Source organism: Rhipicephalus microplus, unplaced genomic scaffold (assembly GCF_043290135.1).
Source record: "Rhipicephalus microplus isolate Deutch F79 unplaced genomic scaffold, USDA_Rmic scaffold_325, whole genome shotgun sequence".
Classification (NCBI taxonomy): domain Eukaryota; kingdom Metazoa; phylum Arthropoda; class Arachnida; order Ixodida; family Ixodidae; genus Rhipicephalus; species Rhipicephalus microplus.
The window spans coordinates 128,166-142,487 of record NW_027464893.1 but is presented as its reverse complement, the minus strand read 5'-3'; the positions used below and the strand labels follow the sequence as shown (position 1 = coordinate 142,487).

Sequence of the window (14,322 nt, the reverse complement as noted above, 5' to 3'; positions counted from 1 at the left end):
GAGTCGACGGCTCACGTTCCCTTGTGCGCCGAAGGCTCTCTTGATATGTGATCCGACCCTCAGACAGACGAAGCCAAGGGAAGACCCAAGGCCGCAATGTGCGTTCAAAGAATCAGTGCTCAGTGTGTCCTGCAATTCACACCAAGTCTCGCAGCTGGCTGCGTTCTTCATCGACCCGAGAACCGAGTGATCCACCGCTTAGAGTCGTGAAAAAGTGTTTGTTCAATTCCGTACAGTCAAAACCAAACGTTTCTGGCACTCGGCCAAACAGTGGCCAAGAAGGGCGCTTTTCAGCGCACGCTTGGACTCCAAAACTCTGCCGCGCCTTTTTCGGCTGCCGCAAATCGAGCAAACGGTGTGTTTCGGACGGCGTTTCGCTTTCGCTACTTGCGAGTGCTTTCGTGGTCCACCCCTCTATAAATACTCGGGAGGCGTCGAAGCCGGTTCTCCAAGCCGGACCCGTAGGTATCGTTGTGTGCTCGCTCTCATTGGCCCGCCTAACCAGAAAATGCCTGCGGTACACCCATTTGGATAAGAGTGCACGCAGATGCGGGCCTCGACGGCTACACATTTCCTCGGGCGGCCGCCTCCCGGCCTCCGTGGAGCGCGGGATGCACGGTCCCATCGACAAGCCTCTCCCGTTTTTACCGTGGCGTCGCGGTTCACCACGGCAGGCGGGTCGGTCTCCTCCGCATAAAAAGGGGGACCCCCGCTTTTTGTTCCACGAAATCGCACAAGCTTTTTTCGCATCCACGGTTTGCCACCGCACACCAAAATGCCGATCCGGCTGCCTACTTTAGCCAACAGGTGGAGCCAGGCGCGCCGTACTTGCGCGGCACTTCCCACGTCCACCGAAGTCGGTGCCAAGGACCACTTTCGGCGCCGGAGCCGCGTACGAGCCTACTCGAGGCGGAAGAACGAAGCCAGCAAGGGCCTGGCCGCAAGTGCGTTCAATTGTCGGGACGTCCAAGTCCCTCGTTCTTCCGTGCTTCCTCTTTCGGCAAGTCGTTGCGGCACCTTCCCAAAGCGCGCAGACCCGCTAATCGCGACGAGCGCGACGTGGCCGTGCCGCCTTTCCCTCGGCAGCAAGCAAAACGCCTGGCAACGTCGACGCTCCCCTAACCGCGATCTCGCACCGTGTTTCGTGTGGCGAATTCAAAAGCCGGCCGGCGCTGCTGCAACCATTACGGTCGGTACGCATACGCCGCGGAGGGCGGGACGGTCATCGGAGCGTGCGGTTCCTCCATCGAGTACTGCGCACCTCGGCCGTCGCATCGCCGTGCCATGACCGGCCGCGCGTCAACGCGAACCGGTGCCAGCGAGATCCCTCGCCTGCAAGAACCGACCGGCAGCCTCCGTCACCCGAGGACGCGGAGGCGCTTGCCGCGGACGGCGGGACGGTATGCACTGGTGCACAGCGGACCCGTCACATCGCCAGTTCCTTGACCGACCGCCGACGCTTGTGCCGTTCCTCTCGTACTTGGCAGTCGCCGCGCGATTGTCGGGTCTCGTTCTTGCACGCTCGAACGGTCGGGAGGGCACTCGGCTGGCGTTTCGGGAACGCGCAGCCTCGCCTTCTACCGACGTAACCACGACTCGCCGTTCGCGCTCCGCCGCTCCTGTTTACAGTACTAGGCGGTCCCGCAGCGGTCGGGTCGCGCATTTCGAGCGCTTCGAGCCACGGTGCAGTGGCGGGTCGAAAGCCGACCTATGAGTGCGTTGCGCCGTTTGTACCCGCGTCCGCCACCTGGCCGACCGTCCAAGGTCGCGGTGTTGGCGTCCGCTGGGCGCAACAATTTGTCACGGGGTGCCGCTCCACATTCAGGCAGCCCCGTGGGGAAAAGCCGACCCCGCGTCCAAACGGGGTCAGCGGCAGAAAGTGTCGGGCGCAGACGCAGCTGAGGCGCTCACCCTTCACAATCCGTTAATGATCCTTCCGCAGGTTCACCTACGGAAACCTTGTTACGACTTTTACTTCCTCTAAATGATCAAGTTTGGTCATCTTTCCAACAGACCGGCGCAACCGAAAGGCCGCGCCGGACATCGGTCCGAAGACCTCACTAAATCATTCAATCGGTAGTAGCGACGGGCGGTGTGTACAAAGGGCAGGGACGTAATCAACGCGAGCTTATGACTCGCGCTTACTGGGAATTCCTCGTTCAAGGGGAACAATTGCAAGCCCCTATCCCAATCACGAAAGAAGTTCCACGGGTTACCCAGTCTTTTCAGACAGGGATAAAGACACGCTGCTTCCTTCAGTGTAGCGCGCGTGCGGCCCCGGACATCTAAGGGCATCACAGACCTGTTATTGCTCTGTTTCGTGCGGCTAGGAGCCGCTTGTCCCTCTAAGAAGGTTGTAAGGTGCTGGGAACCCCGCACCTATTTAATAGGCTAGAGTCTCGTTCGTTATCGGAATTAACCAGACAAATCGCTCCACCAACTAAGAACGGCCATGCACCACCATCCACCGAATCAAGAAAGAGCTCTCAATCTGTCAATCCTCCCAGTGTCCGGGCCGGGTAAGTTTTCCCGTGTTGAGTCAAATTAAGCCGCAGGCTCCACTCCTGGTGGTGCCCTTCCGTCAATTCCTTTAAGTTTCAGCTTTGCAACCATACTTCCCCCGGAACCCAAATACTTTGGTTTCCCGGAAGCTGCCCGCCGAGTCATTTGAGTAACTCAGGCGGATCGCTGGTTGGCATCGTTTATGGTCAGAACTAGGGCGGTATCTGATCGCCTTCGAACCTCTGACTTTCGTTCTTGATCAATGAAAACATTCTTGGCAAATGCTTTCGCAGTAGTTCGTCTTGCGACGGTCCAAGAATTTCACCTCTAGCGCCGCAATACGAATGCCCCCGTCCGTCCCTCTTAATCATTACCTCGTATTCCAAAAACCAACAGAACAGAAACGAGGTCTTGTTCTATTATTCCATGCAAGTTTATTCAGGCGACTCGCCTGCGTTGAGCACTCTAATTTTTTCAAAGTAAAAGCACCGGCCATCTCGAGGCACACAATGAAGTGCACCAAGAAAGAACCGGCATGATGTTCAGTCCGAGCCGTCGCATCGGGTAGATGCACTACTCGTCTGGAACTGAGATCCAACTACGAGCTTTTTAACCGCAGCAGCTTTAGTATACGCTATTGGAGCTGGAATTACCGCGGCTGCTGGCACCAGACTTGCCCTCCAATTGATCCTCGTTAAAGGATTTAGAGTGTACTCATTTCAATTACGGGGCCTCAAAAGAGTCCCGTATTGTTATTTTTCGTCACTACCTCCCCGTGCCGGGAGTGGGTAATTTGCGCGCCTGCTGCCTTCCTTGGATGTGGTAGCCGTTTCTCAGGCTCCCTCTCCGGAATCGAACCCTGATTCTCCGTTACCCGTAACAACCATGGTAAGCAAGTAACCTACCATCGAAAGTTGATAAGGCAGACACTTGAAAGAAACGTCGCCGGCTCGTGGCCATGCGATCAGCACAAAGTTATCCAGAGTCACCACACAATACGGGCCGAAACCCGATCGATCTTGGTCTAATAAAAGCACCCGTTACCCAAAGGGCTCCAGGCTCACTGCATGTATTAGCTCTAGAATTGCCACAGTTATCCAAGTAGGAAGAAACGATCTAAGGAACCATAACTGATTTAATGAGCCATTCGCGGTTTCGCCTTATTTCGGCATGTACTTAGACATGCATGGCTTAATCTTTGAGACAAGCATATGATTACTGGCAGGATCAACCAGGTAATCGTTCGACTGCGCGTCCGTCCTCGCCTTCGGCGGGCCGGACGCAGTCTGTGTGCGGCGGAGGCCACCTTCAGGCGCCCCAACACGCTTATTTTGCACTCCGAGATGACGGCGTTCGAGCTCGCTACGGCACAACCTTCCCGAAAGACGAGTGGGAGCCGTGCGGCAAGAAGCACGTTCATGCTCGCTCTTTTTCGTTGCATCGACTCGGTCGCGCCGTGCGGGTTGCCCAAGCCCGCTGCACTGTCGGTGGACCGGCCGGAACTAGCAACGGAGCCGAGACTGCAAAGCCGCCAGACGACGGGTCACGCCCGCGTCTTCGGCGCTTTCGCATCTGAATCGCCCGAGGACGACACGGAACACACCTCGATATCGTGGTAAAACGGCACCGTCCGACAACCAGCCCCTAACGCATCAAGCGGATGAGGCTGCAGACGACTGCCGTGGATTCCCCTGGAGCAGACCCGAGGACACGCTTGACGAGGCCGAAGCCCGCCGCATATCAGACACCCGGTCGCTTTCGCGTACGCCGCTCACGAGAACCCCCACATAATAGCAGCGATAAGTACCCAGACCTCCTTGGGCACTAATACGAGCGTACTCGAGAAAATTTCACCGCGGGTGTGCCCCGAAACGTGTGGCACGTTGAGCGTGCCACAAGTCTACGTCGCTCTCAAACCCGCCGAGGTCGTAGAATTTGCGACCCTACTCACGAAATTCCCACCGAGGATACGGCCGCAAACGTACCGCACCTTGGGTAGGCCACGAGTTTGTGCAACACTACGCTGACGGCACAGCACCGAGGTCGTGCGCGCACGCACGGGAAAATTCCGCCGCGGTTTCTGCCGAAAACGTGAGGCACCACGACTCTCCGCAAGTTCGCGTCGACTGCGAAAGACCGAAGTCGTGAACGACGTGTCCGCTACTCGCCGCCGACACGCTGGACACCAAACGTACAACGACTCGACGGCGTCGTAGAGGCCCACGACGCGGTTTTCCTTAACGACGTCTCGGCGTGGCACCGACAGGTTAGAACGGCCGACCAACGTTCCCTGTCCGCCGTTCGGCTCAGTCGAAGGGCTCGGCGACTTCGGCAACGCTGCGAAGCCGCACGGTGACGCACGCCATGTCCCCATTTTTTTTTTTTTTTTCTTTCTGCGTCTGCCGGGGTGCCCCTATAATAGCAGCGATAAGCACCCAGACCGCCGTGGGTCGCTCGCCCCGGCTGACGTGGTTTTTCGTACTCCTGCGGCGGTCGCCGTCAAGCACGTCCAAATACGCTACTTTCGTGGGTGCATTCACGCTCTTTCGCTTCGCCGGAGTGCCAGCACTCACTCTGCCAAAAACGGCGAACATCCGAGCGGCGGTTCCCACTTTTGCGTCGGCGTCGCAAACCCCGCCCCGGCAGACGAGGTTTGCCGTACTCGTGCGACGGTGGCCGGCGGGCACGTCGAAAGACGCCGATATCGTGCGCGAATTGGCGCACCTTGGCTTCACCGGAGTGCCGCCACTGACTCCTCCAAAAACGGCGAAGATCCGAGCGGCGCTTCCCACTTTCGCATCGGCGTCCCGAACTCCGCCCCGGCTGACGCGGTTTACCGTACTCGTGCGACGGTCGCCGGCGAGCACGTGGAAAGACGCCGATATCGTGCCCGAATCGGCTCCGTTCGGCTTCGCCGGAGTGCCAGCACTGGCTCGGCGAAAGACGACGAACATCCGAGCGACGGTTCTCACTATTGCGTACGCGTCGCAAACCCCGCCCCGGCAGACGCACTTTGCCGTACTCGTGCGACGGTCGCCGGCGAGCACGTAGAAAGACGCCGATATCGTGCCGGAATCGGCCCCGTTTGGCTTCGCCGGAGTGCCAGCACTCACTCGGCCACAAACGGCGAACATCCGAGCGGCGGTTCCCACTTAGCCGTCGGCGTCCCGAACTCCGCCCCGGCAGACGCGGTTGCCGAGCTCGTGCGACTAGCGACCGCGAAGCCGTCTCGCGACGCCGCTTTCGTGCGCGGCTCCCACTGCGACCTGGGTCACCCGAGGTCGACGAGCAAGAAAGAATGTCGAAAAAAAATTTTTTTTTTTTTTGCGTCTGCCGGGGTGCCCCTATAATAGCAGCGATAAGCACCCAGACCGCCATGGGTCGCTCGCCCCGGCTGACGTGGTTTTTCGTTTTCCTGCGGTGGTCGTCGTCAAGCACGTCCAAACACGCCACTTTCGTGGGCGCATTCGCGCTCTTTCGCTTCGCCGGAGTGCCAGCACTCACTCTGCCAAAAACGGCGAACATCCTAGTGGCGGTTCCCACTTTTGCGTCGGCGTCGCCAACCCCGCCCCGGCATACGCGGTTTGCCGTACTCGTGCGGCGGTGGCCGGCGGGCACGTCGAAAGACACCGATATCGTGCGCGAGTCGATGCTTCTTGGTCTCGCAGGAGGGCCGCCACTCACTCCTGCAAAAACGGCGAAGATCCGAGCGGCGCTTCCCACTTTTTCGTCGGCATCGCAAACCTCGCCCCGGCAGACGCGCTTTGCCGTACTCGTGCGACGGTCGCCGGCGAGCACGTCGAAATACGCCGATATCGTGCCCGAATCGGCCCCGTTTCGCTTCGCCGGAGTGCCAGCACTCACTCTGCCAAAAACGGCGAACATCCGAGCGGCGGTTCCCACTTTTGCGTCGGCGTCGCAAACCCCGCCCCGGCAGACGAGGTTTGCCGTACTCGTGCGACGGTGGCCGGCGGGCACGTCGAAAGACGCCGATATCGTGCGCGAATTGGCGCACCTTGGCTTCACCGGAGTGCCGCCACTGACTCCTCCAAAAACGGCGAAGATCCGAGCGGCGCTTCCCACTTTCGCATCGGCGTCCCGAACTCCGCCCCGGCTGACGCGGTTTACCGTACTCGTGCGACGGTCGCCGGCGAGCACGTGGAAAGACGCCGATATCGTGCCCGAATCGGCTCCGTTCGGCTTCGCCGGAGTGCCAGCACTGGCTCGGCGAAAGACGACGAACATCCGAGCGACGGTTCTCACTATTGCGTACGCGTCGCAAACCCCGCCCCGGCAGACGCACTTTGCCGTACTCGTGCGACGGTCGCCGGCGAGCACGTAGAAAGACGCCGATATCGTGCCGGAATCGGCCCCGTTTGGCTTCGCCGGAGTGCCAGCACTCACTCGGCCACAAACGGCGAACATCCGAGCGGCGGTTCCCACTTAGCCGTCGGCGTCCCGAACTCCGCCCCGGCAGACGCGGTTGCCGAGCTCGTGCGACTAGCGACCGCGAAGCCGTCTCGCGACGCCGCTTTCGTGCGCGGCTCCCACTGCGACCTGGGTCACCCGAGGTCGACGAGCAAGAAAGAATGTCGAAAAAAAATTTTTTTTTTTTTGCGTCTGCCGGGGTGCCCCTATAATAGCAGCGATAAGCACCCAGACCGCCATGGGTCGCTCGCCCCGGCTGACGTGGTTTTTCGTTTTCCTGCGGTGGTCGTCGTCAAGCACGTCCAAACACGCCACTTTCGTGGGCGCATTCGCGCTCTTTCGCTTCGCCGGAGTGCCAGCACTCACTCTGCCAAAAACGGCGAACATCCTAGTGGCGGTTCCCACTTTTGCGTCGGCGTCGCCAACCCCGCCCCGGCATACGCGGTTTGCCGTACTCGTGCGGCGGTGGCCGGCGGGCACGTCGAAAGACACCGATATCGTGCGCGAGTCGATGCTTCTTGGTCTCGCAGGAGGGCCGCCACTCACTCCTGCAAAAACGGCGAAGATCCGAGCGGCGCTTCCCACTTTTTCGTCGGCATCGCAAACCTCGCCCCGGCAGACGCGCTTTGCCGTACTCGTGCGACGGTCGCCGGCGAGCACGTCGAAATACGCCGATATCGTGCCCGAATCGGCCCCGTTTCGCTTCGCCGGAGTGCCAGCACTCACTCGGCCAAAAACGGCGAACATCCGAGCAGCGGTACCCACTTAGCCGTCGGCATCCCGAACTCCGCGCCGGCTGACGCGGTTGCCGAGCTCGTGCGACTAGCGACCGCGAACGCGTCTCGCGACGCCGCTTTCGTGCGCGGCTCCCATTGCGACCTGGGTTACCCGAGCTCGACCAGCAAAAAAGAAGGTCGAAAAAAAATTTTTTTTTTCTGCGTCTGCCGGGGTGCCCCTATAATAGCAGCGATAAGCACCCAGACCGCCGTGGGTCGCTCGCCCCGGCTGACGTGGTTTTTCGTACTCCTGCAGCGGTCGCCGTCAAGCACGTCCAAATACGCCACTTTCGTGGGCGCTTTCGCGCTCTTTCGCGTCGCCGGTGTGCCAGCACTCACTCTGCCAAAAACGGCGAACATCCTAGTGGCGGTTCCCACTTTTGCGTCGGCGTCGCCAACCCCGCCCCGGCATACGCGGTTTGCCGTACTCGTGCGGCGGTGGCCGGCGGGCACGTCGAAAGACACCGATATCGTGCGCGAGTCGATGCTTCTTGGTCTCGCAGGAGGGCCGCCACTCACTCCTGCAAAAACGGCGAAGATCCGAGCGGCGCTTCCCACTTTTTCGTCGGCATCGCAAACCTCGCCCCGGCAGACGCGCTTTGCCGTACTCGTGCGACGGTCGCCGGCGAGCACGTCGAAATACGCCGATATCGTGCCCGAATCGGCCCCGTTTCGCTTCGCCGGAGTGCCAGCACTCACTCGGCCAAAAACGGCGAACATCCGAGCAGCGGTACCCACTTAGCCGTCGGCATCCCGAACTCCGCGCCGGCTGACGCGGTTGCCGAGCTCGTGCGACTAGCGACCGCGAACGCGTCTCGCGACGCCGCTTTCGTGCGCGGCTCCCATTGCGACCTGGGTTACCCGAGCTCGACCAGCAAAAAAGAAGGTCGAAAAAAAATTTTTTTTTTCTGCGTCTGCCGGGGTGCCCCTATAATAGCAGCGATAAGCACCCAGACCGCCGTGGGTCGCTCGCCCCGGCTGACGTGGTTTTTCGTACTCCTGCAGCGGTCGCCGTCAAGCACGTCCAAATACGCCACTTTCGTGGGCGCTTTCGCGCTCTTTCGCGTCGCCGGTGTGCCAGCACTCACTCTGCCAAAAACGGCCAACATCCGAGCGGCGGTTCCCACTTTTGCGTCGGCGTCGTAAACCCCGCCCCGGCAGACGCGGTTTGCCCTACTCGTTCGACGGTCGCCGGCGAGCGCGTCGAAAGACGCCGATATCGTGCGCTAATTGGCGCTCCTTGGCTTCTCCGGAGTGCCGCCACTCACTCCTCCAAAAACGGCGAAGATCCGAGCGGCGTTCTCCACTTTCGCATCGGCGTCCCGAACTCCGCCCGGGCTGACGCGGTTTACCGTACTCGTGCGACGGTCGCCGCCGGGCACGTCGAAAGACGCCGATATCGTGCCGTAATCGGCCCCGTTTGGCTTCGCCCGAGTGCCAGCACTCACTCGGCCAAAAACGGCGAACATCCGAGCAGCGTTTCCCACTTTCGCATCGGCGTCCCGAAGCCCGCCCCGGCAGACGCGGTTTGCCCTACTCGAGCGACGGTCGCCGGCGATCACGTCGAAAGGCGCCGAATTCGTGCACGAATCGATGCTTCTTGGTCTCGCAGGAGGGCCGCCACTCACTCCTGCAAAAACGGCGAAGATCCGAGTTGCGCTTCCCACTTTTTCGTCGGCGTCCCGAACTACGCCCCGGCTGACGCGGTTTACCGTACTCGTGCGACGGTCGCCGGCGGGCACTTCAAAATACGCCGATTTCGTGGGCGCATTCACGCTGTTTCGCTTCCCCGGAGTGCCAACACTCACTCTGCCGAAAGCGGCGATCATCCGAGCGGCGGTTCCCACTTTTGCGTCGGCTTCGCAAACGGCGCCCCGGCAGACGCGCTCGTGCGACGTACTCGTGCGACGGTCGCCGGCGAGCACGTCGAAAGACGCCGATATCGTGCTCGAATCGACCCCGTTTCGCTTCGCCGGAGTGCTGCCAGTCACGGCGCAGAGAACGGCGAACAAGTGTTTTTTTTTTTTTTTCCTAGAATTTGTGTTATAGAAGGCACATTTGATATCGGACGATAATTTTCAACTTTATCACGCGCACCGATTTTCGTGTAGAGGTTTGCAAGTTTATGGGAATTTCTCCACTTGGAATAATGCGATTTAGTAGTACTACGAGAACTTCATGGATGTACTCAAGGGTACGGGGCAAGTCAGTTACGTCAACACCTGCAGATTTTTTACACTTCAAACTGAAAATTGTTGGTTGTGAGTCCTCGTGTGATATTAAAGGCCGATTCGCTAACACATAGAACAAAGAAAGAAAGGAAGAAAAAACGCCCGCGCTCGCTCAAGAAACCTGGGTTCGCAACAAGTGGCAACAACAAGCAACCGAGCGAGTGCGCCAAAACCCGTGGCGGCCGAACAAACGCGAAGTCCCAACCGCGTCAGCCGGGGCGGCACGGGACAGGAAAAATCACTTCAGCCGGGGCGGCGGGGCACCGAATAAACCTCGTCACCTCGTCGCAGGATAAAAGAGGAAACAAAAAGTCTAAACAGCGTCTGCTGGAGCGAATGCGTAATAAAACAACAACAACAACAAAAAAAAAACACCCGCGCTCAAGAAGTCTGCAATCCTCACAAAAGGCGACTGTGACCGAGCAGCGTCAGCCGGGGCCGTGCGGAAACGGAAAAACCGCGACTACCGGGGCGTCGAGGCACCGAAAAATCCACTTCAGCCGCGGCGAAAAAAAAAACAAAAAGAAAGACGGAGGGGGGGGGGGGAACCACGTCTGCCGGGGCGAAGGAAAAAAAAAAACGCGTCTGCCGGGGCGAGCCCGGGTGCGGCACCACCGGGAAAACTGTGGCAAACAGACATGGCGATCGAGTGAGTGGGCCGCCAGCCAGGCTCAGCCAAAAAGTGCAAAGTCCGAACTGCGTCAGCCGGGGCGGCAAAAACCGCGTCAGCCGGGGCGGCGCAAAAAACCGCGTCTGCCGGGGCGGCACGAAACCGCGTCAGCCGGGGCGGGGCGAAAACTGCGTCAGCCGGGGCGAAAAGAAAAAAAAAAAACGCGTCTGCCGGGGCAAGCCCGGGTGCGGCACCACCGGGAAAACTGTGGCAAACAGACATGGCGATCGAGTGAGTGGGCCGCCAGCCAGGCACAGCCGAAAAGTGCAAAGTCCGAACCGTGTCAGCCGGGGCGACGCAAAAACCGCGTCAGCCGGGGCGGCGCGAAAACCGCGTCAGCCGGGGCGGCACGAAACCGCGTCAGCCGGGGCGGCGCGAAAACTGCGTCAGCCGGGGCGGCGCGAAAACCTCGTCAGCCGGGGCGAGCGAAAAGGGGGGGGGGGAACCACGTCTGCCGGGGCGAAAGAAAAAAAAACGCGTCTGCCGGGGCGAGCCCGGGTGCGGCACCACCGGGAAGACTGTGGCAAACAGACATGGCGATCGAGTGAGTGGGCCGCCAGCCAGGCTCAGCCCAAAAAGTGCCAAGTCCGAACTGCGTCAGCCGGGGCGGCAAAAACCGCGTCAGCCGGGGCGGCGCGAAAACCGCGTCTGCCGGGGCGGCGCGAAAACTGCGTCTGCCGGGGCGAGCCCGGGTGCGGCACCACCGGGAAAACTGTGGCAAACAGACATGGCGATCGAGTGAGTGGGCCGCCAGCCAGGCACAGCCGAAAAGTGCTAAGTCCGAACTGCGTCTGCCGGGGCGGCACGAAACCGCGTCAGCCGGGGCGGCGCGAAAACCGCGTCTGCCGGGGCGGCACGAAACCGCGTCAGCCGGGGCGGCGCGAAAACTGCGTCAGCCGGGGCGAGCCCGGGTGCGGCACCACCGGGAAAACTGTGGCAAACAGACATGGCGATCGAGTGAGTGGGCCGCCAGCCAGGCACAGCCGAAAAGTGCTAAGTCCGAACTGCGTCTGCCGGGGCGGCACGAAACCGCGTCAGCCGGGGCGGCGCGAAAACCGCGTCTGCCGGGGCGGCACGAAACCGCGTCAGCCGGGGCGGCGCGAAAACTGCGTCAGCCGGGGCGAGCCCGGGTGCGGCACCACCGGGAAAACTGTGGCAAACAGACATGGCGATCGAGTGAGTGGGCCGCCAGCCAGGCACAGCCGAAAAGTGCTAAGTCCGAACTGCGTCAGCCGGGGCGGCAAAAACCGCGTCAGCCGGGGCGGCGCAAAAAACCGCGTCTGCCGGGGCGGCACGAAACCGCGTCAGCCGGGGCGGCGCGAAAACTGCGTCAGCCGGGGCGAAAGAAAAAAAAAAAAAACGCGTCTGCCGGGGCGAGCCCGGGTGCGGCACCACCGGGAAAACTGTGGCAAACAGACATGGCGATCGAGTGAGTGGGCCGCCAGCCAGGCACAGCCGAAAAGTGCTAAGTCCGAACTGCGTCTGCCGGGGCGGCACGAAACCGCGTCAGCCGGGGCGGCGCGAAAACCGCGTCTGCCGGGGCGGCACGAAACCGCGTCAGCCGGGGCGGCGCGAAAACTGCGTCAGCCGGGGCGAGCCCGGGTGCGGCACCACCGGGAAAACTGTGGCAAACAGACATGGCGATCGAGTGAGTGGGCCGCCAGCCAGGCACAGCCGAAAAGTGCTAAGTCCGAACTGCGTCTGCCGGGGCGGCACGAAACCGCGTCAGCCGGGGCGGCGCGAAAACCGCGTCTGCCGGGGCGGCACGAAACCGCGTCAGCCGGGGCGGCGCGAAAACTGCGTCAGCCGGGGCGAGCCCGGGTGCGGCACCACCGGGAAAACTGTGGCAAACAGACATGGCGATCGAGTGAGTGGGCCGCCAGCCAGGCACAGCCGAAAAGTGCAAAGTCCGAACCGTGTCAGCCGGGGCGACGCAAAAACCGCGTCAGCCGGGGCGGCGCGAAAACCGCGTCAGCCGGGGCGGCACGAAACCGCGTCAGCCGGGGCGGCGCGAAAACTGCGTCAGCCGGGGCGGCGCGAAAACCTCGTCAGCCGGGGCGAGCGAAAAGGGGGGGGGGGGGGGGAACCACGTCTGCCGGGGCGAAAGAAAAAAAAAACGCGTCTGCCGGGGCGAGCCCGGGTGCGGCACCACCGGGAAGACTGTGGCAAACAGACATGGCGATCGAGTGAGTGGGCCGCCAGCCAGGCTCAGCCCAAAAAGTGCCAAGTCCGAACTGCGTCAGCCGGGGCGGCAAAAACCGCGTCAGCCGGGGCGGCGCGAAAACCGCGTCTGCCGGGGCGGCGCGAAAACTGCGTCAGCCGGGGCGAGCCCGGGTGCGGCACCACCGGGAAAACTGTGGCTAACAGACATGGCGATCGAGTGAGTGGGCCACCAGCCAGGCTCAGCCAAAAAGTGCCAAGTCCGAACTGCGTCAGCCGGGGCGGCAAAAACCGCGTCAGCCGGGGCGGTGCAAAAAAACCGCGTCTGCCGGGGCGGCACGAAACCGCGTCAGCCGGGGCGGCGCGAAAACTGCGTCAGCCGGGGCGAAAGAAAAAAAAAAACGCGTCTGCCGGGGCGAGCCCGGGTGCGGCACCACCGGGAAAACTGTGGCAAACAGACATGGCGATCGAGTGAGTGGGCCGCCAGCCAGGCACAGCCGAAAAGTGCTAAGTCCGAACTGCGTCTGCCGGGGCGGCACGAAACCGCGTCAGCCGGGGCGGCGCGAAAACCGCGTCTGCCGGGGCGGCACGAAACCGCGTCAGCCGGGGCGGCGCGAAAACTGCGTCAGCCGGGGCGAGCCCGGGTGCGGCACCACCGGGAAAACTGTGGCAAACAGACATGGCGATCGAGTGAGTGGGCCGCCAGCCAGGCACAGCCGAAAAGTGCTAAGTCCGAACTGCGTCTGCCGGGGCGGCACGAAACCGCGTCAGCCGGGGCGGCGCGAAAACCGCGTCTGCCGGGGCGGCACGAAACCGCGTCAGCCGGGGCGGCGCGAAAACTGCGTCAGCCGGGGCGAGCCCGGGTGCGGCACCACCGGGAAAACTGTGGCAAACAGACATGGCGATCGAGTGAGTGGGCCGCCAGCCAGGCACAGCCGAAAAGTGCTAAGTCCGAACTGCGTCAGCCGGGGCGGCAAAAACCGCGTCAGCCGGGGCGGCGCAAAAAACCGCGTCTGCCGGGGCGGCACGAAACCGCGTCAGCCGGGGCGGCGCGAAAACTGCGTCAGCCGGGGCGAAAGAAAAAAAAAAACGCGTCTGCCGGGGCGAGCCCGGGTGCGGCACCACCGGGAAAACTGTGGCAAACAGACATGGCGATCGAGTGAGTGGGCCGCCAGCCAGGCACAGCCGAAAAGTGCTAAGTCCGAACTGCGTCTGCCGGGGCGGCACGAAACCGCGTCAGCCGGGGCGGCGCGAAAACCGCGTCTGCCGGGGCGGCACGAAACCGCGTCAGCCGGGGCGGCGCGAAAACTGCGTCAGCCGGGGCGAGCCCGGGTGCGGCACCACCGGGAAAACTGTGGCAAACAGACATGGCGATTGAGTGAGTGGGCCGCCAGCCAGGCACAGCCGAAAAGTGCTAAGTCCGAACTGCGTCTGCCGGGGCGGCACGAAACCGCGTCAGCCGGGGCGGCGCGAAAACCGCGTCTGCCGGGGCGGCACGAAACCGCGTCAGCCGGGGCGGCGCGAAAACTGCGTCAGCCGGGGCGAGCCCGGGTGC

At 61.9% G+C, this 14,322-nt stretch overlaps 2 non-coding genes across 2 annotated transcripts; both read right to left on the bottom strand.

Moving 5' to 3' along the window:
• Window positions 1-53: 53 nt before the first annotated feature.
• On the bottom strand, window positions 54-206 carry LOC142793718 (5.8S ribosomal RNA). Its single transcript, XR_012891770.1, has one exon. It is a non-coding gene; the product is annotated as a 5.8S ribosomal RNA (ribosomal RNA).
• Window positions 207-1,925: 1,719 nt separating this feature from the next.
• On the bottom strand, window positions 1,926-3,740 carry LOC142793722 (small subunit ribosomal RNA). Its single transcript, XR_012891774.1, has one exon. It is a non-coding gene; the product is annotated as a small subunit ribosomal RNA (ribosomal RNA).
• Window positions 3,741-14,322: the final 10,582 nt, after the last annotated feature.